The sequence below is a fragment of the Embiotoca jacksoni genome, unplaced genomic scaffold (assembly GCF_022577435.1).
Source record: "Embiotoca jacksoni isolate LCO1_2020_lvr unplaced genomic scaffold, fEmbJac1.0.p SCAF_4, whole genome shotgun sequence".
NCBI lineage: Eukaryota > Metazoa > Chordata > Actinopteri > Embiotocidae > Embiotoca > Embiotoca jacksoni.
In genome coordinates this window covers 22,658,671-22,686,147 of record NW_027185392.1, presented here as the reverse complement: position 1 = coordinate 22,686,147, position 27,477 = coordinate 22,658,671, and the positions used below count along the sequence as shown (strand labels likewise).

The window sequence follows — 27,477 nt, the reverse complement described above, 5'->3', positions numbered from 1 at the left end:
TCAACAAAGACAAGGCAGCTGGAACGTCAAATTCACATTTACATTATATTTAAGTCCACGTTTCCAGCGGTCTGATGTCCCTTCCTTGTGTTGTGGTGGTCGGCACAGTTCCCTCGCCTCGTCGTGGTCTCCTCGCAGCAGCTTGACCATGAGGGTCTGTTTCACACACTCTCCCCCAAATGTTTGAGATGCGCATTGATGTGGGCTCTAATCTGAGCTGCTGGTATTTGACGGGTCCCTCCAGGTCGTTGCGATTTGGCGATTGCAATAATTAACACAAATTCAAATAAGCTTGCAGTTTTTTTTATTTTTAATTCCCGCGTTTCTGTTTTTCTTTTGCAAAAAAACGTGGTCAGCAGAAGCTGTGCTTGAACAACATAAAGTAAGTCTTGTCAAACAAAACTCACCTTATAAACAAAAATCACTCATACATCTCCTGTTTTCTCATCACCAAATAAAACTGCACCGAAGGAAACCGTAGCAAGCAAAAAAACAGGAAGTGACGAGGTTTGCGGGAACTTCACATTAAAATGTTCTAATTAAATGCTTATTATCAAAGAAACTGATTACATATTTATTCCTTTATCAGGTAGTGCTTTTAAAAATCAAATTTTTCATTCTCGACTTGCATTTTTTTTTCTAATCCCGCAATTTTACGGAAAAAAAACACACTTAAAACCCTGCAAATTTGATTGCAATTTTTCAGAAAAATACGCTTCAATATCAAACATTTTTTTATTGCAACAATCACAAAAAACTCTTCGCATGACATTTTGACTAGTCTTAAAGCTGATAACTCTTTCATTCGTTTCATTGTTACAGGCCGTGTCGTCATTGCTTTTTAAAATTCATGATTGACTGTGGTTTCAATTCACATAATTCAGCAGGTTTTGTTATGATTGGTATAATATAATATATATTACACAGTGGCTACTTCGAGGGGTGTAAAATGTGAAACAAACTTTCCTTTGTTTACGCTTTTTCTCCCTGCATAATTCCTTTTGCATTATTTTATGCTTTTAATGATATATATATATATATATATATATATGGGTTGGGGCTGAAGACGCTTGAAAATATAGAAAATCTCAGGATGAGTGAGTTAATAGTGTTTGGTCACCAGACTCCTCAACTCTCTGACTGAATGGTTGGTGGTTGAGTTGCATTTTATCTAATGTGGGTGCCAATGAGAGTGTGAATGTGTGTCCTGGAAAATGATTCCCTGGTTCTGCTTTCCGGCGGCATATAGTTGCTTTCGTGTTGCAACTTTTTACCTCAGTTTCTTCTTATGATGGGAAACCCTGTTTCCTGTTAAAGACACTGCAAATATACTGGTAATACAAACTCAACACTCCCTGTATCCATGTCATATTAAAAAGCCGTTGGCGTTTCAGAAAACGTTCATTCCTTAACTAGGCTTTTATTGTGAAATGTGTGCAGGAAATTTCTGCGACCGACATTGGAAAACAACTATGTAGATGTGTAATCCAAAGCAAACGTTGAAAAAAATGATTATATTGTTGACTTTGTTAAATTAAAGCAATGAAAATATACGTTACTGACTATTTATGCAAACAACATTAGTTACACAACCTCAAAATGAGCCACAACTCACCTGTGAGTGTCTCAGGTGTGCTCCAGTACTTAAACAAACTGCACGACACCAGTTTTAAATGGACGCGTTTTTGTGCCCTCAGTTTATACTGATAATGTCTATCCAACAGCTCCAATTTGAGACACAGCCTCTATGTGGCATTCACCATCGCATAATTGATTTCATATATTTCTAGTTTGCTACATACTGTATTGTACCTGTGCAACTTTAAAGAAAGTCTTGTAGATATCATCTTCACTGCTGTTAGATAAAAGAGGTTTTGGGTTTTTAGTGTGGGTTGTCAGCAGATGGCAAATGTTTATATACGGTCTGGTATCCAACACGTAATGGGTGTTGACTGAGTCGTAGTGTGGCGCCTGTCAATCACTGATCTAACCTGACACCTAATCCAGATCCAACAATTAAACAGCACTCAGAACAATATTAAATCAGCCTTCGGCACAGCCAAAGGTAGTAATACATAAAAAGGAGGAGGGATGTGAATTATTGGATATATCCATGATGAGGTTATGAGATGGATCAGTCATGTTGTATGGCCCTTTTTGTCAGACCAAGAAACCAATTATGTAACAGCAGGAAACTTGTTGTCATGGCAGGCGAGGTTTCCAGTAGAGCATCGTTTTGTGGAACAAGAAGCTCTCGTAACGTGAATTCAGGACATAATGGGAAAACGCATGCTGAAATACTGCTGCAATGATTTTACTTTTTTATTTTAGTAATTTCTTTTTCTTTTTTCTTTTGATTAAACTCTTGAAATTGTTGATAATGCAATGCTAAATCAGCAGACTCTTTGACCAGTGCTGCATTGCACTTCACTACATATTGTTAATGTATTCAATAGTCCTTTAATTGTAAAAAAAAAACTAAAATAAAACTAAAAGAAGACCATGAAGACAGACAGATGGAGATAAAGTTTTGTGTAGTTAGATTCATGTGGGAGAAAAGAAGAGTGTTGCACAGGTGATGGAAGGTCACGCACTAAAGTTAAGTGGTTCCTCATCAAAGCTGCACTCGACCCGAACTAGCAACCCACGCTTTTAACACTCAGTTAATGCCCCCAAGACTCACGCCCGGAGAAGAGGGGAACAGATGCAGAAAGAGCCAGTCACACAGAATGAAATAAAATACAGGAAAGTGTTGACTCGTCCCAGAAATTTGTACAAAAAATGTCAGTCAAATCCATTGAATTGGAGTTAGGTCGTCCAGATCAGCTGCCAATGATTTGACCCTCCTCAGGAATGGCATTTAACCACTGAGGGTCTGGCGTTCTCTTTGCCATTGAAGTTTGGGGTGTCATCATGCAAACACCTTAAAGAGCTCTCCAAAAAGTTTGGAGCTTCCAATGAGTCTGGCAAGGAATCTAAAAAAGATCCCCAAATAGTTTGAAATAAATCCCTCCACTGTGAGGAAAATTCCTATCTAGATTTCAAATATTTATCCATTAAATAGTCAAGCATCCGATGCAAAAAAAAAAAAAAAAGTCTCCAAGAATCCCCAAAATGTTATCACTGGTTTTGAAGATAACATGGCAACAAGTAGGCAAAAAAAAGTGGAGCTTTTAACAGTATAAGTATCGTCAGCACATTAACAAATCCACAAAGGGAATGGCTCCAAAAGAAGAAATGGAGGGTTGTGGAAATTGCCTAGTTAAGAAAAGAAAAAAAAACAGCTTGAAATGTGGGGGAATTTGAAATGAGGAGTACATGAAAACCCACAAACATCCTGCAAATTAAGGAATTGGACCATTGTTTCAAAATGCCTACAACTAGTTATGTCTGCTAATGGAGGCGATTCTTAGTTCAAGGATGGACTTACTTTTTTCCACAGAGGTATTTTACATCCATTTATATTTTCATTTAGTAAAATGATTGAAAAGTCTAATTTTCCTTCGGGTGTTCGAGTATATCGCTTTCATCAGTAGGCAAAGAAATAAATAATTCTAAAATTGTAAAAAATTCGTATACATTATATCCATTGAGCTCAGCTCATTTCTATCGTAGCTACAGTCTAAAAATGTTCAATTAACGACTATCTCTAAAAAGGAATTATCTTGTTTGAAATGAACCTGCAGGAACCAGAGGTGCTAGTGGAAACGGATGCCAGATATGGACGTTAGTCTCACGTGGTTCTCTCAAAGTGCCATCAAACAACAGGGTTTGTCAGAACCAGGCTCAGAGGTGGGCGGAGTATCTGTTAACAGAACCAGGCTCAGAGGTGGGCGGAGTATCTGTTAACAGAACCAGGCTCAGGGGTGGGCGGAGCATCTGCCTCGACCGGTTGGGGTGAGAGGAGAGCAGAGAGAGAAAAGGACAGCGTAGAGATACAAGAGAAGAACTGTTGGTGGAGACGAAAATCACAGAGCAGAGACATGCAGCTCCATGACGGGACATCTGAAAAAGAAAGAACAGAAACTACGCGAGCGAGCGAGCTTTGAATTTGATCTGACTTAACAGAACTATCCTAGAAACAACACCTTAAGCTTTTCAGACTGGACCTTTTCAAACGGAGAAATGTGCCTTTTACATCAGCAGTAAATGTGTGGAAGTCTTTGGCTTCCACAAACGCCATCAGCCCACTTTCCTCAACTGGCAACCAGAGGAGGACCAAAGGCAGGTGACATCTGTCCCTTTAAAACGTATGCAAATCCACTCACTCGCCCTCTGTCCTTAGATGGTGCTTGTGTCAAACAGCCACTTAAATATTACTTTATGTCCTCAGCAGTCAGTGAGAATTGAGTTAAAGCACATATCATTATGGTTCCTCATGGAGTCTTAAAACCGATTTTTATGTGGTCCCAAACATGGTTTATTTTTTATCATCCTGTAACAATGGTCTGGAGCCGTGGACCGGATTTATCTTTAATAAAAGATCGATATCAAACCCATGTATCTTCAGGCAGAAAACCTTTACTTGCTATATTTATTAATAATAATAATAATAATAATAATAATAATATAATACACTTTATTTGTAAAGCACCTTTCATACAATAAATGCAGCTGAAAGTTTAAAATTACATGCAGTGTTTGACATAAAAACATATATAAAGGAACATTTAAAAATATAGAAAAGAAATTAGATGCATAAGAACAGAAAAAAATGCATAAGAAACATAAAATGCATCAAATTAAATACAAATAGATTTAAAATATAAAATAAGCAATATCAATTTTACGGCGCAGTAGTTCAAGTGCAAGAGAGCTTCAAGAGTAACTAGTTAAAGGCTGATGTAAAGAGATATGTTTGGAGCTTTCTTTTGAAAGTATTAACTGAGCAGCTTCCCTGATATCTAACAGGTAGTTTGTTCCACAGCTTCGGAGCGTAGCTGACAAAAGCTGAATCCCCAATTTTCTTACGGCTGTTTACTGGGAACCTCCAATAAACCAACAGCAGATGGTCTCAGTGTTTCTTGAAGTCTCACAGTTCACCAGAGAGTTAGAGATGTAACTCGGCCCGAGCCCATTAAGAGCTTTGTATGTGAGGAGTTAATATTCGAGCTGCAGAGTTCTGGATGAGCTGAAGTCTCTCCAGTGTTTTCTTTGGTCGGCCAGTAAAAAGTGCATCGCAGTCGGCTAGAAATGAAGGCACGGATAAACTTTCCGGCACCTTGGCTAAAATATTTACATCATTGAACACATTTCGCTCAAAGGAACTAACCCCGCTAAAGGGTTAAAGAGCTTATTTATGAAAGCGGGACAAAAACCATATCCATCTTTCTGGATTATCAGGAGACTGCTGATTTGCTGATGCTAGATCTACTCCTCTATTATGAGCTGTAGCTGTGAACATGAAAGAATAAGACAAGAAACAAAGTGAGGTGTGTGTATGTGTGTGTGTGTGTGTGTGTGTGTGTGTGTGTGTGTGTGTGTGTGTGTGTGTGTGTGTGTGTGTGTGTGTGTGTGTGTGTGTGAGACAGGATCCTTAAAAATGTACTCACGTTTGTGTCTGTATTGTGTGTGTGTGTGTGTGTGTGTGTGTACATGCGTGTTGTAGCTGCGGGCTATGATCACAGATAACCTTTCTCGGTGTCCGCTCACTGACTCTATCAAACGGTGTGTGTGTGTATGTGGCCAGATGCTGAAACCAGATGCTTTCCTTCAGACTGCAGGCGCCTGAGATAGTGACAGAGAGCGGACACACGCAAGGTTATCGCACACAGACTCGCCAACACACACACACACACACACACACACACACACACACACACACACACACACACACACACACACACACATCCACTGTATATAATGTCTCAGGTGGACACCCAGGCCACATTTTTGTGCTGTATGATAGATCACTGCTTTCATATAAATCATCATTCTCCTCAATGCCAGGTGGTCTTGGACTTCTTAGTATTAAAAAGTTGAAATGAAACATAATCTGCACATAAAAAAACAACAATCCATGAGCCTGTTTTCATAACTATTTTGGGATCTTCTACAGAGTTGAATCCTCCAACGTCTATGAAGTTGAAAAAGTTGGTCTCTCCCAGAGCTGAGTCTTGTCGTGGTGGAAAAAGCCCTTTGAGGCAACAGTTCCGACAAAAAAAAAGAAGTGTTGATCCAGGTTACAGAACAGTATTTTTCAGTAAATGTCAAAAATATATATATTTATCAAAGCCGAGCACTCAGCCTGACTCACATGAATTCCTGGCAAAACTTTCTGGCATTAATTATTTGAAGGTCCTAACTTCCTCAGCGTTACTTATTGTTTCCCAGAATAAACACTCCCAATCAGAACGGAGGCTCACGAGTGCATAAATTACTCCGATAGTAATGACTTGATTTACCGACCCACCTTACCTGTCTTTAGAATCTGTCCCACAGAAATCAGCCCCATTTAAATATTTATTTGCAGAGCCCAGGATGAGAAATCACAAAATGTACCTGAAGGAGCTTTACAATCTGTACAGCACACAACACCTTCTGTCTTCGACCCTCCGCTGAGACGAGGAAACTCCTAACAAACAAGGAGCGCCACAGGTGGAGGACAATCTCAGCCCGGTGTCAGCTTTTTAAATGGGCTGCGAGCCTCGGCATGCAGGTGCACCGCCACCTCACATCCAAACAGGAACACAAAGTACATCCACAAACTCCTCGCCGACATATTGAGAAACAAAAACTCACTCGCGCGCACACACACACACACACACACACACACACACACACACACACACACACACACACACACACACACACACACACACACACACACACACACACGGCGTGTCTGTAAAGTGAAGGATTTATAAATAAATGATGCCGCTCAGTAATGGAATAATGTGGTGTTGTTGTGGGAAGAAGGCTCGTGCTGCCATGACAACCTCAAGGGGTCAGGCGAGGTCATCTGCAGCTGTTGCTATGACGCCATCCCACAGTCACCTCTCGATGCAGAGGTTGAGGAGAGGCGAGCTGGTGTGTGTTCACGAGAGTGGCAGTGTGTAGTATTTCATCAGTGTAGATGTGTGTGTGTGTGTGTGTGTGTGTGTGTGTGTGTGTGTGTGTGTCAGAACCAAGTGAACATGGTAACTAAGGCTGCAGAATAAAATGGAAAGACTAATACAAAAAAAGGCAACTTTCATTCTTACATGATATGTTTGTATGGCATCGCTCTTCTTTAAACCATTATGTCATTCAATAATCTTTTTGTTAAAATTGATTTTAGAAAATTGGTATGGAAAAAAAACATCATTCAGGAACCAAAGTCAAAGAGTGAATCTGCAGCAGAAGGACATACTGACGGTCACGTAACTCTTTAAAGTCACTCAGAGCTGCAGTTGCAATATTATGTGCAGTCACTACAATTTTTGATTTGTCTTTTTTTTTTTTTACTCTGTGTGGCAGGACGTGGGCAAATACACTATTTACTAATCCATGTTTTTCAACAATGACAACGCATTTTAATATTTGATACATTCAAATAATTGCACCATTTACTTTTCATATCTTGCATCATAATAGCATTTTTATCTATTTATTTATTTATTTTTACTCCACTTCTAGTTACCTTTATTTTGTCTGTGTCTTTTCAAAGACATTAAAGATTTAAATCCGCTTGAGATTTTCTGACTCATCCTTTGACTGCATATCTCTGTGCTTGTGTGTATAAGTGTGCACATGCACATGCACACACACACACACACACACACACACACACACACACACACACACACACACACGTGCACACACCAGCCATCTGAAATCAAGTCCAAAATTATTGCTCACTGATGAACAATTACAGCCGTCGTGACAATCACCGTTCTATTATCATAATCAACTTCACACGAGGAAAATGCCGCTTTGAACACAACTGGGACAGAGGAAGGGCAATGGAGAGAGGGAACGTCCGTGTACACACACACACACACACACACACACACACACACACTGAGAAATTCAAGGGGAAAGTGTTTCATCTAAATCAGCGAGCTTGTCAGTGTTGTATTTATTGAGACAGGTCTTTATGTTTATGTCAGCCGGACACAGAGCATGCTAAAGATGAGAGAACACACGTGTGTGCGTGCGTGTTTTACAGGCTCAATTACTGTAACATGTCATTTGGCTGTCATTTTTGAGCGCTTCAACTCCCCAAGTCGACGTCCAGGCTTCAAATGTTTTCCGTCATAAAACCGCAAAGAACTTGATGAGTTACTGTAACATCAGCAGTATGTTTACAGTTTATGACTGCTTTTATGAATTCAGCATGAAGCTGTTATTTTCACCTGCTACGGTAAAATACTGACAAAAGGATTAATTCAATTCAATTATATTATATTTATATAGCGCCAAATCACAACATAGGTTATTTCATGGCACTTAACACATTAAAGTCCTTACAGCAAGACTTTACAATATTATACAGAGAAACCCAACAATTCAACAATTCCCACATAAGGGGAAAAAACTCCTCTTTAAGGGAGAAAAACCTCCAACAGAGGGAAGAAAAACTCCCTCTGAACAGGAAGAAACCTCCGACAGAACCAGGATCAGAGGTGGGCGGAGCATCTGCCTCGACCGGTTGGGGTGAGAGAAGAGCAGAGAGAGAAAAGGACAGCATAGAGATAGAAAAGAAGAACTTTTTAGTAGTCAATTCATGTTTATTTGCACAATCTGTATATTTGCTGAATTTGACTATAAAACTGCAACACAAATATACAACATGCTACTGTATGAGAGACTCAGTAATGGATGACAATTATTATTTATTTTCCAAACATGTTTTTATAAATGATTCCTTAGAAATCTTGCCATCATTAGAAGGCAACAGGTAAAACAACATCTAAAGCTCATCCAGATAGGTTAAGTAAAATTTCAGCCATATCAATAATATCGACCTCGACAGGATGTAAAGGAAATGTTAAACCTTATTTGAAGGCTGCACTTCGTGGATGAAGAAGAATTTTGTATTTAAAGTCGGATGAAACTTGTGGCCGAGTCCCCTCTGTGATGTCACAGTTGGACTTTCCATCAAATCATCAACTGTGCACATCTAATGATACAGGTTGATTTGTAGATGTTTGCACATGTTGGCAGGTAGACGACCAAGTCATTAAAACAGTTGTTGCAAGTGTAATGTATTTCACTAATGATAACAAACAAAGTAAACGGAAACTTGCTTATTAATTGTGAAGATGAAGATGTTTGAATAAAATCCCCACTTTGTTTTATGTGAGCTGAAAATGCAGTTACAAATATATAATACTCTTTTATTTTTGTCTGAGCATTCCAGACTGTAAAGTACTGGTATATTTTGCTTTTGTTTTTCCCAACCAAAATTAACAGTAATGTTCAACTTTAATGTCGATCCACCGTATGAAGAAGACATACAGAGAGATGGAAATACTGTTTCTCACAGTCCCACGGTGAGCGAAAATAAAAAGATAAAACAAGAAAATTATAAATATGTAACAATAAAAAAAACCTATAAAAACAGACAACAACCACAGTGACGGCTTAACTGCAGTATACACAAGTACAATGTGGTACAAATACGAGTGCATAGTGCAAACCTGATTTCGACAAATGGGTCACATTTAATAGACCTATAACAAGTAAAAACAATACTATGTTGAATATTATATGAAATTCGAGTCCAGTTATATACTGCCATTGAGAAGGCGGAGTGATATTTCTAGCAATGAACAGGGTGTGCTGTTATGATGATTTGAGCTCGTTCCAAATGTTCTGTTAACTAATCAGATCGCTGGGTCGGAACTACTTGTTGTATGATAGGCAGTAGAGTGCATAGAAGAGAATACTAACAGTATCTGGGTAACTCACATCTTGGTGGGATTTTCATTGAAAGAACATGACTTGTTTTCAAGCACACATTAGTTTTCAACGTGTTTTTTAAATCTTTCAAAGTCAAAGTCAAATTTAATGTCAATCCACCATATGTAGAAGACATACAGAGGGATGGAAATATTGTTTCTCACAATCCCACGGTTGAGCAAAATAAAAAGGATAAAGCAAGAAAAGTATAAATATGTAACAATAAAAAACAACAACCACAATGACGGCTTAACTGCAGTATATATAAGTACAATGTGGTGCAAATACGGGTCCATAGTGCAAAAGTTCAGACTTTATGGGGCAGTGGGGGAGAGAGTTGAGCATCCTGACAGCCTCGTGAGTGAAGCTGTTCCTCAGTATGGAGGAGCGTTGTCTCTGCACCAGGACCAGACTGAATCATTATAAAAGTTAGTCGAGCGCGGTGCACTCAATGAAGAGGCCACTGGCTACTATTAAAATGGATCTAACATTTGTTGTGCTTCATTTCTGCAACTTTAAAACCGGTAAGAGTTGCAGCTGAGAATTCTTTACAACAGGTTCAAACACCATCTATGTTGTTGACTCGTTGTTATACGGCTGTTGTTTACTAAAGGGGAGTTTTAATGCCTCTGTCGGAAGCGTTGCGTTTTCAGGTTGTCCGTCCAACCCGTTCTAATGAACGCAATATCTCAAGAACACCTGGAGGGAATTTTTCAAACCAGGCAAAAATATTCACTTTGATACCAAGGATGAACAGATTAGGTGTCGGGGGTCAAAGGTCAATGTCACTGTGACCCCCAATTCAACAGAATTCTCATGCCTGTGATATCTCAGGAACACCTGGAGGTAATGTCATTAAACATTGGCACAATAGTTCCCTTGGCCTTGAGTATTAAAATGATTCGAATTTGTTGGTCAGAGGTCAAAGGTCAAGATGACTGACTCCGACCTCACACCTTTCCTATTCGTTACGAATGGGATATCTCAGGAATGCCTTGAGGGACTGTTCTTTTTAAATGTGGCACAAACATTCACTTGGACTTAAAGATTTGATTATGAGATAAATGGTTAAAGGTGAAGTTCTCTGTCACCTCACATCTACCCGTGCTCGTAAAGCGTGACGTCCGGGCGTCATGGGCGAAGCTGTTCCTCAGCCTGGAGGAGCGTGCATGCACGGAGACTGCGGTGCCTCTTCCCAGAAGGCAGGAAGGCTGAAGAGGCTGTGTGGGGGATTGGGTTGAGTCTCCCACCATGCTGCTGGTGTTGTAGATGTCCAGGAGGGAGAGCAACCAACGATCCTGACCAGCTGCATTCACTATGCACTGCAGGGTCTCGCGGGTTTCATTAAAAACAAACTCTTGACTGCCTCATTTGTGATGTTATCTTTTACTTCTCATTGAACTTGTGTCAGCTGGTTCACACATCCGTAATTATTCAGTCGGTTGAATCAGACTCTGTCTGCACTGAGGGCCAGTATCAGTTCATTTTTACGTCTGCTGACTTTACCTCAACCTACTGTGTTTCCTCTTTCTGTTTTGATTTTGTACATTTCCTTAAATAGTTTTTTTCTCTTCAGCCCTGAGAGGAAAGCTCCAGGTTACAGCAAAATGCCGTGTTAGACGAAACAAAAGCGCCGGCGAAGCCTGTGGCGCACTTTGTTAGCAAAATGGAACTCTTTTAGGGGGAAAGTATTGTTGTAAATTCTGTCAGAGAAAACAGAAAGCATTAAAGGCACATGGAGATAAACATTATGCAGTTTGGCATGATACTACTACAGCTGCAAACGCACATCAGGTGACGCTGACGCTCCTCTGATGGGCAGCGACGGAGGAGAGACAGATTTTTTTTTTTTTTCTACGGGCAAATTTAATTAAAAGTATCTTTAGAGTGCAAGATGTCTGGCAAAAGAATCATACTACTGCAGCTACAATCGCACATCAGGTGACGCCAGCGCTCCTCTGATGGGCAGCAACGGAGGAGAGCCAGATTTCTTTTTTTCGACGATGAAATTTAATTAAAAGTATCTTTAGAGTGCACGACGTCTGTCAAAAGAATCCTTTGAAATATGCAACGTTAAATCGTCGGCATGGGCCCAGGTGTGTTAACTTTGCTCTTTTTTTTTTTATTTCTCCCTGAACACGTCAGTAGCCTGCCTTCATGATTGTTGTTAATAGTAAAATGTCAGTCGGACAGCTCTTCTCACCGCCTCAGCCTTAGTTTGTCATCTCTATCATCATATTTAACTCTCTCTTCACCGTTCGACTTCTCTGCCGATCCTTGATGACCTATTTCATTTCATCTGTGATGCTTCGTTTACGTCCTCCCAGGCCAGTTCAACCCCTCTGATAAACTGCAGCGAGCCTGGGGAGCAGCAGCGCTGCCTTCAAAATGAAGTTAGGGAGCAGAAGTCCCTTTCCTTGTCGTTCCGGCTCACTGTTCGCGAAACCGTGTGGAACTCGGGTGCTGATTTTGAGATTTTGAACTTGTGACACAAAGGTAATATTTCCTCTGCGCACCGTTCCCGCACAACAGGAGCAGCCTCTGAACTTTTCTGAACCACCCTCGTCCCTGTCCGACATCAACGGGTCCTGATTGTGTTCTCTGGAGACGCTGCCGGTTGAATTCTCTCTCAGTGTATTTTATCGCCCCCTGCGGTCGATGAACATCTCCCCTCAGTCACAACTTCACAGACACTTTTCAAAATGCAAACTTTAAAAGCCCATCATTTGAAACCCTCCCCTTCCCAAATCCGATTTCACCCCAAACATTTTTTTTGCACACCACCCTTACCTCTTCTTATGGCTTCGTCATTGATGTGCTTTGCAGTGAGGAGAGAAACGTTTCTGTTCTTTATTCTAATTTGATATTTTCACTCTTTCTGTATCAAAAGTACCTTATATGCTCTCTTCATTGGCATCATAATTGTTTGAGCTGAATGCTGTAGCTACCAGGCCAGCTGGTGCAGTCCCACTGCCCAGACTTGTTGCATTATTTACCGTTTTTCTTGGAGCTGTTCGGATCTCATATGCCGCGTGTGTCTTAATGCAGCAGAGGCGAGCCAGTTGATATCTCATGTAGGAGCCAGTAGTCATCAAAAGGGCTGTTTATCTTGTATTTGATTGAGAAGATGATGCATTTCAGCTCACTGTCTTATTATGTAAAGAGCGTGTTTTGCATTTCAGAGCCACCACTGGCTTTGATTATGTCTAGGGTGGGTTTGTTTTCCATCTCCTTTGATTGGTCATTAACCTTCAAGCAAATCACAAGCGAAGACCAAACTTTTTTTAATAACTCAGTTTATATGCATATAAAGCATCCGAGGTCGCCAACTGTTCTCTGGGATAAAAGAAGCATTATAATCAAGATGTACACTGCATTATAATATAAAATTATATATCATTAAAAAAAAAAAGAAGCTATTTTTAAGTGTCTGAACAGTCATTGCTGCTCATGTGACAGTACTGGAGGTTTTATCAGATTAGCCGCTCAATAATCCTGCATGTTGTTTTTTTTTTCCTCAGGACACTAAGCACACACATTTCCTCGAATGCAGACTCGCTTCACCATCTCATCAATCAAATGTCTGCAGACCGTGTCATACGTGGTGATTTGGGGTTCTTTTCACAGACTTTTATTAAATGTAACATGCATTTTTTAAAGTTAAACATTCCATGAACATTTGATTTCAATTTTGTGGTGTACTATATGAATTATAGTTAGATTTTCTTATTGTTTTATACTTTTGTGTTCTGTGTTTTTTTTCTGCTGCTACTGAGTAGTTTACTTTTTTGTCTATTAACAGATAGAGAAATGCTCATTGTCCTATGGATTATGTTAAAATGCTGCTGCACAGGTTAATACTGGACGATTGTAGAAGATTACGCATCTCAACGAATCATGGTCCGATTTTTGTTAAGCTGCACACTCAATGTCAAATTTATGGATTTGACATGTTCATTGGATAGGAGTTTTGCCCCTTATTATCTATTATCCTGCCACATTTAAGAGTTACTATTATATTGTGTTTAACGGTAACTTGAGTAATAAGAGAAAAAAGCCACAAACAACAGGATCTTATAAAAGTCACAGAAGTGATCACTTCGGATCAGCCTTCACTATACAGACAGATAAGTTGCTGTGAATGCTAAATTGTTTATAAAAACCTAAACTGCCAGGTTATGAAACATATTGAAGTATGAGGTGAGATGCTGTTTGAAAGTGAAATAATTCACCGCCGTAAACATCTAAGGACAGACACGCTGGAAAAAGCCACTTATCAGCAGGTACTAAGGCGAGACGGACAGATGGATGGATAGTTGGAGGATGACGTGGAAGAGAGAAAGTGGGAGGGGGGGTGTGGAAGCAATTCCTTGCACACCTCTCAGTCATAAATATGGAAAAGGAACAGTGTGGCTCAGCCAGCCCTCCTACGAGCAGAATGTTATCCTGCTTCCTTGGCAGAGTGAGAAAGGCCTCGAAGCTGGGAGAGACGGAGAACACAGACAAACAGATGAATGGATTCACTGACAGAAGAGATGTATAGGCAAATAAACGTGTCGATAATAAAGAGGGATAAACTGCCACAGTGGCGTTTTGTTCGTTGGTTAAGTTCTGGTTGTACGTGGAGGAACTTTGTCTACAACGTCAAGCCACTGCAGGTTTGAAGTTTTATCAAAATAAACCACAGCGTTTAAACGTTTTTGAACACAAAGGAATTACAGAGTAAATATTCACAAAACTGAACACAAGTCACGATCCTTCATATGAAACACTGCATCTTTTGATTGGTGGACTTAACACGTGAATGTAAATTATTTCCCACGGTTCTTTTCTTTTTAATTTTCTTAAGTCAAACTCAACAAATGTCACAAGTTGTCAACGTTAAAAGGGAGCTGGAAGTTGCGTCCGGGTCCCTCGTGTGCTGTGAAAAAAAAACCGCTGTATCCTTTTCTGATCTGTCTTATCGTATATGCCTCCAGACGGTATCTATTGTTATGTCACAACAGGAAATGTAGTAAAGCTCATTAAGCACCGACCCACCCCCTTAGAGTCCTGCACTTGGAGACCGGCCACCTGAAATGATCTCCCAAGTCCAAATCCCACTGTCGAACCTCTGCAACCATAACCTGTGGTTAAACACATAGGGCAGGTACACCTGTAGTGCAAATAGGTGTGGCCAAATTCTTTTGGTATTTTTTCGTGAAAGCAAATGCAGGTGCAACTCTGGCGCAGTGGTAAAATAGGAGGAATAAATAACTAGAAGGTGTGTCACAGCCAACTTCAATCATGGACCAATCAAATCAGCTCCTGTAATCTCCTTTAAAACCACTCTAATGCAGCGTCTGGAAGGTTTAGGCTCATAATTGGCCTCCACCAGCTGATCGTGTTAAAATGGGCTTCGGAAGAAGTAACTAATAATAGAATACCATAAATAATGGATAAATGATAAATAACTCTCCCCCCTGGTATTATGAGAACCGCTGACAGCTAAACCAGGACATGGGAAGAGTTGCCGTTGCTGGTTGGTCAGCAGCTACACTAGCCTCGTCTACATCGGGAACATCTGAATATACTTTTTGAAGACAAGCTTCCCCTCTGTTATCAGCAAATGGTGCTGAAGCTAAGCTAGCAAACCTCCAGGAACACTGGGAAAAAAAAGGTTTTCTTTGTTAGGCATCTTTTTTTGTTTTTGCCATTTTGAAACATCTTGCTGAAGAGTCATGTGCAGTGCATGAGTACATTCCTCACCTCCGTTCAGGAGCGCTTTATAACGTCTCCAGCTGCACCTACTACTCACAATGAAGATGCAGCGTAAGGACATTTTGCATTAGGCATAAGGTCGGATGGCGGTGCGCTCATGAATAATGCAAATCTAACCACAAATTGCTTCCGAAACAAGACAGACGGAGGGGGAATCTGGAACGTAAAGGACTAATAGATTCAGGGAACTCTAAACAACATTTAGTAAAACTGAGCTATGGTGTGGAAATGGAGTGGAGCGATGAGTATTTATTAGATACTGTTATTTGAGTGTAACTTGCAGTTTTTGTAACAGAAACACTATTTTGTGCATCAGTTCCATTATTTTGTGTTAATTATATTAGTGTCAGTTTATTGTCTTTTAATTTTGTAGAGCTCATTTGCAGGGCCCGATAGAACGGCCTACAGGATAGTAAAGCAAATACCATCCAAGTTCTGTTTGGATGATGCTCGTGGCAGTAATGATGAATTAAAAATTGATGAGTTGGAAATTCAAAGGCACGCTGTCCACCTGAGTGGACATATGAAAAACTGATAAAAGTAATGAAATTTATCTTTTTACTTCACACCTTAAGAAAAATATTATCATTATTAAAAAAAAATTACCTTGTTTCATCCGTGACAGCACTGCATGATGTTCACTCTAGTGGACACTTCTGTAACTTACTTGAAATTATAGCGATTAATTTTTTTTTTTTTTTTTTTTTTTTTTTTTTTTTTTTTTTTTTTTTTAATAGATCACTTTGCATGTCCTCAGAAGTAAAAAAAAAATAATAATATAAGAAAAATATATTGCTCTTTTTTTGGGTGAAATACTGTATATTGACTGGAAACCTCTACTTCCCTGACATGCAACTGCTGTTAATTCACTGACAGATGGACGTACATTTTGACTGCAGTGTAGGCGAACTGTAAGGTGATGCTGGTGTCCTATGTTAAAGAGTTGGAGAGGTGACAGGGTGACATGTGTGTCATTATCACCACAGCAGTGCCAACCAAATGCTCTCTGGACCTCCTCTCCTTTTGCCACGATCTCTAAAGACCCGTTCAGACATGGAAATCTGTAACATTTCTGTCTTCATCTATCTGTAGGTAGTTCTTAATACTTCACCATTCATTGCACTCATTTTATTTCCTCGTATAAGACAAAACAAAGCACTCTCTCTTTGTTATTTAACAAATGATAATCTTGTCACTTATTAGAAACACAAGCTTACTGACAAATCAAGCCCGGGCATGTTTTTTGAAGGGCAAGTGGCTGACTTTGAAATTTGCTCTGAATCTGGAGCAGTAGAGCACTGGATCATATTTAACATGTGTGGCACTGATGCTGTTGCACATTGTGATCACAAACTTGCCAGCTATTGGACACAGCTGCTGTTTTTGTAGTCAGCTTAATATAGAAGGGGAGATATATTAGCTTCCCTTTTAGCTTTTGGAGGGGTTTGTCGTGCTGGTCACTTACAAACAATGGGTGGGGGACACAAATTTCCATATTTCATATCCCATGGTGATTACATGATTGATGGTGTAGCTGCTGGTTGCATCGCAGTCTCAGATCCCCCACTGATACAAAACTTCCATCAGTTTCACACCAAAAAAAATTAAAAAATAAACCCTCTGATTTACATTCGACACACGTGCATGTGTGTTTGTTACATGCGCATTAACAGTACTCTGAATTTATTTTGCTACGCCTTTCATTCTGGCTGGCGGTGCCCTGCTGCTGATAAGCTTTGTGGCTTTTATGAAGGAGTTGGCTTTTCCATGTGAAGAGTGGTTATGGGGTAAATAGTTGTTTATTCATCGTCATGGAGTAGATTTGGCTGTTGACATGAATTACTGAGTAAATAGGAATCCCTCTCTGCACTCTAAAAGCTCTTCTGCTGATTAGCGAGAGAGAGTGGGGGAGAGATATCGGGGGGAGGGGGGGGTTGGAGAGAGAGCAATTTGTTTATCAAACACTTTCCTCCCTCAAATCTGATTAGCTCAATGTCACATTGAAGAGTTGGACCTCTGTGGTCCGTGGATGGGTGTTTTTCCTCCATGCAAACATTTTGCCTCAATTTTTATGCAATGGCCATAAAAAAACAGTTGTTATAATTATTGCTTCATCTCTCTGTCTCAGATTTTTTTCCATCCCCCCCCCCCCCTGCTCACACACACACACACACACACACACACACACACACACACACACACACACACACCTGTTCCTCCTGTCGGTCGACACAGCATTCATACCAAAGCCTTGTTTCAAAATGGACACTTTATGGTGCCTTGCTTCTGTTGGTCACAGTAGGACACCTGGAAGTTTAGAGGTGGGCAAAATCTCCCCATCCACTAATATGTATTTAACCTTGACGGAGAAAAGTTCTTCCAGACTCAAACTCCATAGAAATTCATGAAAAAATTAAATATTCATACACATTTATTAGTAACATTTGGAAGATGAAACTGGACGCGGACCACCTCTGAATGAAGGGGAAGTTCTTCCCAGGAAGCCTCCCTTCCTCATTTTTTTTTCTCTTTAAATCTGCACCCCTCCAGCCATCGCTACTTTTTTTTTTTGAGTCGTCACAGATATTAAAAAAAGGGGCCATAATCCTACTCCACTATATCCTACAATTCTTTATGGGATCCCCTATTACTGTTACAAAATCCTGTCCTTCAGATGTGTCTTTGAAATCTAATGCTCAACCTGCGCAAGTTTGAGAAGTGCTTGTTGAAAGCTGGCAGGTCAGCTTGAATTCCCATCAGTTTCCTTGTGGGCTCTGACAGCGGTCAGATTCTCCTGTGGAGAAAAAAAGAAAAGAAAAGCAAAAGCCTCATCAGAATGATAATGGAAGTGACTGTCCTCACAAACCATAAGATTTGAGTGTATGAATATTGACTTGTTGAAAAATCAGCAGCAAGTTGTTCATTGAAACAAACAGTCTGAGAGCACATTAAACAACCTGTCATATTTTGATGTAAAGCTAAAAATCATTTAAAACTTTTGAAGATATAGAAAGATTTAAAAATGCTGAAAAAAAAGTTATTGCATGTAAAAAATGAGGAACAACAATTTCAGATTCTGCACTTGATAATGACTCAAACTGCAGCTAATCAGTGGATGTCTGATTTCCTTGAGCTGATTTTCAGAGGCTCGATCAGGTGATCGTTGATCGGCTGCTAGAAACATGGCTGGGGCCTCCGGTTTCTCGGCAAACATTGCTGACTCAGCCGCATTGGGATTGCGTGAAATGTGGCATCAGAACTAAGTGGAAGGTGGTACAAGTCCGACTGTTATTCTGAGCCAAGAGGTTCTTTCTTAGCGTCACGTCACGGCTGGACTGAATGTTTTCTAGGGGAGCTCTAAAAACATTTAGCAAAGCCATACCGGTTGGATCCAAACCGGGATATAGGTAAACTTAATACCGGTCACACTATCAGAACATGGACTGATCACTGACCTGCGTCTTACCTACAAAGAATGATGCTCTTCTCTCTCTCCTGCTGATGCTCATGTGCTGTTAGTGTGTCCTATTTCGCTGACTCTAGATCAGAGATTGAGGCAGTGACACACTGATGAGAGAAAATGTAGAAAAAGAACAAAATGGCGAGATAATACAAATTATATTACTCAAATTAAAGAATAGTGTTTTAAGTCATTCTGAATTCTTGATTTTATATATTTGGTCTGCATCCAAATGAATTATTTTGGCCCTTCATTGAAAAGAGTTTGGGCCCCTCTGGTTTAGAGTGAATATTTGAATGGCAGCTTGCTCGGTGCTAACAGTCACCCAGTGGGTGATACACATAGAAAGAAATGGCTTCTTAGTGAAAACACCTTTGAATTTTCAGATTTTAATATAATGGGTGTTTGTTGATATATATCTGTTGTACAATTTCAATGTTTTTTTGTACTTGTATGTTCAATTGAAAAATGTGATTTTTTTTTTTTATTTATTTTTTTTCCCCCTCAAAATCTTGAAACACGTTAGCTGGTGAGATGTTTCTCCTTCCTGTGCACAGATGATTTGTACTCAAGAGCTCTTCTGGTGCTGTTGGGCGATGATGATCGTAACATCACCGTTCAGAAAGAATGAAGTCAATTCTAGTTCGGTGTGCTCCCACATCGCTTCCAGTAAGAAGGTTTTGGTTTACGTGAAATACGGCTGCATAAATGCAGCAAAATAACAATTTTCTCTCTCATTTTAAAGAACACAGACATGTATACAGGAGATTTGGAGGGTTTTCTGCTTGCATCGGGTCCTGGTTGTGTTATGTTTTTAATCCATTTTTCTTGTCTTTCTGTTCTCAGTTTTAAAAGCACAGAAGGGGATGACACCTCTTGGCTGCAGACCAGCGCCATTCAATCGCTAGGCCATTGAACAAGTTGGTAGGTTCCACTGAAATCCTTTTCACTGTCTCTTCCATCTGTGTCTCGTGTGCTTCTCATTGGATCAGTGCTCAGCATTGTCTGTTTTCCTCCCCGTTATTCCCTCTTCCGCGTATTTTCCTGATCATTTTCTTTTGTGTTGAAATTGTTCTTTCTGCTTCTCCCTCTAACTCTCCAGTGAAAGAGTGAGAAGATTAGCAACCAATTTGCCTTGATTAGGCTATTCTTCTTGGCGGTTGAGTAGGGGGAGGGGGGTTTGAACACGTGCGAGGAACAAGTGATTGCGATCAATATAAAAATGAGCAGGGGGAGAGAAAAGAGAAAAAAATGAACAAGTAAAGGAATGAATTGCCAATTTCTGTTCTTGTCAAGTGTTTTTGGAGGCAGCTCTCAAGGAAAAGCTGTTTCCGCTGAAGCACTCTGACAGTGGTGTGTGTGTGTGTGTGTGTGTGTGTTCATGTTCATGTCAGAGGGGATGGTGGTGTGTTGCTCAGCATTCAACAGTGCCTGATTTCAGTATCAGAGTTTTTCTTCTACTCACAACAGTAAATGTGGGATTACAAACGTCATTTTTTCAATACTGCACGGTGTTGGTTTTGTTTCTGACATAAAGCACTTCATTATCAGGGTCACTGAGGTGTTATTAATCTTCTAACAGATCTTTTTCAAAATGGTTGCCAAGTGCTCCACCTGCTCCAATCTTTTGACAGTCCAAAGAATGAATGGCTGTTAAGTCCGCTTTGTTGGAGATGGAGATGCTGCCGTCACGCAGTATTGAAGCAACTGATAAACACAGTGCTGCATTATTTCAGAGCTGCGGGGCTTCAGGAAAACAAACGGATCTATTGATATGAACGCGGTATCACAGTATTGAGGAGGAAAACAGAACCGGACAGACTGACACTTTATTTATCTGTGCATTTATTCATTGTACAACAGGACTAAATGGCAGGTTATGACGTGTGGAATTTTGTATTTTGAACTTGTACCGTTGTTCTGTTGAAAGCCACGTCATCACAGAAAGTATAGCATAAGCAAACAGCAGCAACTCCAGTGCTCCATCTGTTGTCTCCACTGCAGTCGTTCAGGAAACAGTATAGTGTAGTCAGTCCCTCCGGGAAATGCGATCGCAATAATGAAAGCAAATTCAAGCAATCTCTGCAATATCTTCAGGAGCTTGCAATTTTTAAAAAAAAATTCCCTTGATTTTTCCCACAAAAAAACATCAACAGAAGCTGTGCTGAAAGTATCACGCCGTCAAGTAAGTCCTCCTCTCCTTCCAACACCAAAGCAAGCTCGATGCGCCGGAGGAAACCAGAAGGAGCGGAAAACCCCGAAATGTGGTGTTCACATTAATATTATCTAATTAAATGCTATTTGTCAAAGGAAGTGATGACATATTACCGTATGCTAAAACTATTTTATACAAATTGTAAGAGACAGCACTTTTGTTTTTGTGCATACAGTAGTCCTATGCATTGAATTAACATTAATTAAACAGCATTTAAAGCTCTTATTTTGACAGCTGATGTAGTCGTTGTTTCTATATTACAGTCACAGACTGTCTGTTCTGGAAAGTTACGTCACGTTTGTGTTTTTCTTTTGTAACTTGGAGCTTCATGGTTCTCCAAGTTCAATAAAAATTTAAAACTAAAGTATGTCTGATTTGCAGCATGCTTATCATCACAGGAGTGATCACATAACATTGTTTATCAGGAAGTGTTTAAAAAAAACTAAAACAAAAATTCTGTACTTGCCTTTTTTTTTCTTTGGTTCCCCCAATTTTACAGCTAAAAACTCACTTAAAACTCTACAAATTACGTTGCAATTTTTGATCAAATCCACCACAAAATCAAACATTTTGTTTGCAACAATCATCGAAAAACTCAGCAAAATCCTGGAGGGACTGTTGAGTGTAAAACACAGGAGTATAAAAATATAAAGTTTAAAAACAGTCTTAGTTCGGGCATACACAGCCTTTGTAGGCAAATAGATTCATTAAAACAGGAGTTCCTTTTTTTAAGTGTGATGGATGATTGAAAAAAAAAAACACTTGCTCTGCATAACAGATTGTCAACTAGGTCTTCATATGTATCTCTGCATTAGTGTCCAAGTCCAAAGAACTGTTTTCTGCATCCCCCCTCCCCATCTATTATCCTCTTATTCACCACTACATGCTCTCACAATCCCTAATTCTTACTTATAAAATGTGTTTAATTAATGTCACTTTCACAAATACCTGCAGAGTGTAAGTTACCTTTTGATCACTGGTCCGTTTTCATTCTATTACACCCTGCTGTGCAAAGTAATCATATGAAGGAAGAAATATGGATGTTATTGATATGGACTATCAGCAAAAGAAGCATATTCATTCATATTTATTCCAAATAAACCGTTTTTCTTTTATAACCCCGTTTCCAAAAAAGTAGGGACACTATGTTAAATGTAAAATAAAAACAGAATGCGATGATGTGCAAATCACATAAACCCATATTTAATTTAAAAATAGACCAAGGACAACATATCAAATGTTGAAATGGAGAAATTTGATTGATTTATGAAAAATATATGCTTATTTTGAATTTGATGGCAGCAACACGTCTCAATAAAGTTGGGACATGGACAGCAAAAGACTGGAAAAGTTGTGTAAAGATAAAAATACAACAACACATGATCGGAAATCTGACAACTAATTAGGTTAATTGGCAACAGATCAGTAACATGATTGAGTATAAAAAAGATAATTTCAGAGAGGCGGAGTCTCAGGAGTGAAGATGAGGAGTGGTTCACCGCTCTGTGAAAAGACTGCATTAATAGTGCAAACAAATTAAGAATAGCGTTCCTCAATGTAAAATGGGAAAGAATTTGTAGATTTCATCAACTTTTTTGAGACGTGTTGCTGGAATCAAATTCAAAATATGCAAATATTTTTTCATTAAAACAATAAAAGATTCTCCATTTCCACGTTTGATATGTTGTCTTGGGTCTATTTGCAATTAAATATGGGTTGACGCGATTTGCAGATCATTGCGTTCTGTTTTTATTTACATTTTACACAGTGTCCAAACTTTTTGGGGAAACAGGGTTGCAATTAATATACAGCGGGCAGTTTATCTAAAAAAGAGTCGAATCAAAGCCTCGTAACTCTTTACAGTATGTAATTGAATCACGTTGGTCACTGGAGCTCATTAAGCTGTGACCTCTTCTGCCTTTTGGGACTCAGGAACACCACACTACATTAATTACAGAGGTGAATAATGGTGTTTACGTACAGCGAACTGGAACCAGCATGCATGCATGAATACACACCAGTACGAATGCATTCAACGAGTGTGGATTCTTACATATGGACTCTTACTTTTGTTATGACTTGCTTATTGAAGCAAGTAGGAAATATATCTACGTGATGAAGACTGCACATTTAAAAGCAGTGCTTGCTGTTTTGGATGTTTTTTTCTGCAGTTAGCATGTAAACGGACTAGATACAGTAGTTGTAAATGGTCGCAGATTCTGCCGAACTGTCCAGGTTTAAACCTGTCACACCAAGACCTTAATGTTGTTGAGTTGTAAGTTGGGGGAAGATATAATTTGATTAACGTAGCTGGAAAATTGATTACATCTTTGAACGGATCTCGACATGTGCTCGGCTCGATCTGGCTTCTTTGGTGTTGTGATACTTCACGAAGGCTTTCAGAATGAACTGAAAAGAGCACATTTGCTTTGTCTTTTGTTCCCGTTACAGCTGGTCCTGCTCACGGCAAAATAACAAAGAAAGTGTTTCATAGTGAAAAACAATACACACAAATGATTGTCCTCAGTTTTTAATCACATTTTAACAGAATATAATGTTGTACATCCTCAGCAGCATTGAGTTGATTGTGAAGTGAACGGTGTAAATTTGACTTATTAGTGAAGTAGGGAATCTGCTAAGTTGATGAAATCATGTGAATCATTTAGAATATTCATTACCTTAAGATTAGTAAATATTAGCATGCTTGCAAGGGACATAAATTATTAATATGATATGATTTTATTTTTTTTCTCAGCAGTTATTCACAACCAGTCGTGTCTTTTCGTTCAGTCCTGATCTTGTTGCTGATGTATTTATGTAATTGCACAGTACATGTCTGGGCTTTGGCTTGGCTCCAGTGTGATGATTTGTCCGCTGTACAATATGAATATGTGTCATAATGGCACTTGCCAATTTCAGTTTTACAGACTAAATTAGACATAAAGAGGCATGAACAGAAATTCTCAACCTCCAGGCTCCAAATGACTTTAAGTCTCGATGGGATAAATGCCCAGCCGTCCATTCTGTCCTTTCACCGTTTCAGACCGTAATGATGGAACGTACCACTTTATACAGCCGTGGCTCTTTGGCAGTCCTTACAGGCCCTATATAATATATATATATATATATATTTATATATATACAAATCATCACACTGGAGCCATATATATATATATATATTGGCTGACTCTTTTTCTGAGTGATGCGCACCCTGGCCAACCACAGGTTTTCTCACGGTCCAAACTAATGGAGAGCGATATAGCCCTAAAATAATATCACGGTATATCTGGATGCTTTTTGCGGCATTCCTGACGATATGATAAAATAAAAAAAGTAAAAAATTCTGATATTGAATTTAATAACACAATGTCAACAAAGTAAGCGTAATAGGTTTACAGTATATGTCAGCATAAACGTAATGTTATGCCTTCAAATAATCTGTAAAAATCTAAATAAAAATGATCTCTTAGTTCTTCAGTTTGTGAACAACAGTCGCTTAAAGTTGGATTCACATCCTGTATTCAGCACCAAGGTGGGATTTGGAGATGCAGCGGTGCAGGAGAGCCGCTGCCCTGTCAGGAACGACTACCGCGAGCACTTGCAGAGCTTCTAATTACTTCCTCAACACTGTCGGCAGGTGATTTGGTCGTTAGATGGATTTGAAATCGGGTGGAGAGAAGTAGGGGTCACGAGTGGGTGGTGTCACAAGTTGATGACGCATTCATCTCACCTTCCCGTGACCACCTGAATGCACCACCGACGCAGAGCCACCTGCCTCTACCTGCCTACCCGTTTCTCCTGAAACATAACTACTTTCTTTGTTTTTTTTAATGAAGTAATTTTCAGTCCTCACTCTAAAATCTAATTTTTTTCATGTGAAAAGTAATCTCATCCGCTGTCAGACCCACAGGTGTACAAAAACCATGAAAATGATTTTTGTTTGCAGCGACTGACTCCTTGTCAGATGATTCTAAAATAAGCAGAGCTCTCCCCGGTATTACTGTGGAGACACCTCCAGATAAAGGAGATTGATATTTAGACAGATAGAGTGAGACAGAGTCCGACATAGAGTGAGAAAACAGACATGAGACTGAACAATAGATGTAACCTCACTGTTTCTTTCTTTTTCCTCATCGTCGTCTTCTGACGTCCGCCGTCAGCGCTTTGTATTTACTTTTTTTTATCGTCTCTGCCTCTCGTCTTTTCTCCTCTTTGGTCAAGACAAAATAACCTTGATTCAATAAAAAAGGAAAAGCTTAACTTTAAACAATGTTTCATTAACCCATAATTGAACTGAATATCGTTTATACGCATCTGTGAGAAAATGGCTATCGAGTCGATGGGGATCCTGTAATTGCCTGTTTGTTTAACATTTGCAGCAGTTGCATCTGCCGTTGGTTTTTTTTTTTGCACATTTCTTTGACACTTCCTTCGCTCTTGATTAGATTTGCGCAGGCGTGTGCACAACCCATCAGTCTGTAGGCAATTTTCATTTAGTGAGTTGTCAGATGGGACTCTATTTTGAGCAGCACACCACCTGCGATGCTGCAGGAGCTGACAGAGTTTATTTCCACGTGCTAATGTAGCCTTTAACACAGTAATAACAGCTAATGTATTGTAGGAAATTTATTCATCAAGCATTTTACTCTGTGACAGACATTTTACAGCGACACGACGCCACCTGCTACCACATACTGTATATGTAATTTGTTTACAGTCATGTATACATAAACATCTTGCGCACCTTACAGATGCAGCCCTCTATAATTGCCGGCTGGTCCATGACAGGGCCTGCATGGATACGTGGCAGATGCCCGCTGGGTCCCTGCTGGGTCCCGTGGCGGCGATGAACACCCCCACCCCACCCCCACCACCTCGCCCTCCATGACGTAGTGAACATGGTCCCGACTGACACCTCCACTAAGAACCCTGTATTGCGATGCTTTTTCTATCCACGCGGAGGAGCAGTGACGAGTGCCGCTGGACCTTTTCATTGACTCAGCTGTAATCAGCTGTTCTCAATTTATTAAATTCAGTTTTATTTATATAGCGCCAAATCACAACAGAAGGTTATTTAATGGCACTTAACGCAATAAAGTCCTTACAGCAGAACTTTACAACATTATACAGAGAAAAACTCTGGGAGCCACAAGGAGGCCAACGTACTGAGAGCGAAGTGCTCTGTCAGGGTGATATGGTTCCCATCCTATTATTACAGGATTACAGTGAGTTTTCAGTTTTTCATGCCTAAATGCATAATTGCAGTCGGAAGGAACTGTATCGTAGAAATATGAAGTAAATAAAAATGTAATAAATAAGACAACATATAACAGGATGAGTTTATTGTGTGTGGGCATGGATGTCTGTGCTACATGATTTTAAAAGTATAGATTACAGCAGAGTTCTGCTGTTGTTGGCAAGATCAACTTGTGAATTTTATCCTCATTAAGTTTGCAAATGTTTGACCCGTCATTAAGCCACAACAACACAACAAGAATTGCTGAACACAACGCCACCTCTCCATCCTACTCAAATGCCCGAATGACCCTCCGACTGCCCTGCGCTATGTGTGTATGGTTGGAAATGTAATCTTACATTATGTTGCGCAGCGGCTTCATCAGTCCCTGATTAAACTAACAGTAATCAACCGTGTCATGCCAAAAACATCATTAGCGTGACAGTGGTTTAGCTTTCAAACTTAATAGGCGCTTGTGTCATTCGGCTACTTGTTTTACCAGCCAACACGTTTGCAGTAAGAGCCAAAAAAGATGATTATCAATTGTTATGTCGCATGTCTTATTTCCCGTCTTATACAAAGACAGAGACGGTAAACCGGTATTACGATGTTCACTTTTATCCACAATGTGGTGGTCAATTTCGGGAGACAGGTCACAGATGAGGATGGAGTCGAAGATCAATACAAAAGAATTCTTTATTTACACATGCGCATGGGGAGAAGTTCATCACTGTGCTAAGCAATGAATACATACAAACGCTAATACAGTTTTTATACTCTCACTTTGCATGGAAGTGGGCTGGGACGTTATTTCACAGAATCCATACGTAGGTCCATATATGGATAAGTGCCGAGCACATACATCCAGCTGGTTTCACTTATATCGTAAACAACATTTAATGTTGTTGACAAAAACATGTT

At 39.7% G+C, this 27,477-nt stretch overlaps 1 protein-coding gene across 4 annotated transcripts in view; it reads left to right on the top strand.

The window, feature by feature from the left end:
- tenm3 (teneurin transmembrane protein 3) overlaps positions 1 to 27,477 on the top strand; it is a 338,433-nt gene that overhangs the window by 39,725 nt on the left and 271,231 nt on the right. For all 4 annotated transcript variants that reach the window (XM_069168313.1, XM_069168317.1, XM_069168316.1 and 1 more), the window contains exon 3: positions 19,952 to 20,029. The gene's annotated coding sequence lies outside the window, so the exon portion shown is untranslated. The remainder of the gene's footprint in view (positions 1 to 19,951; positions 20,030 to 27,477) is intronic.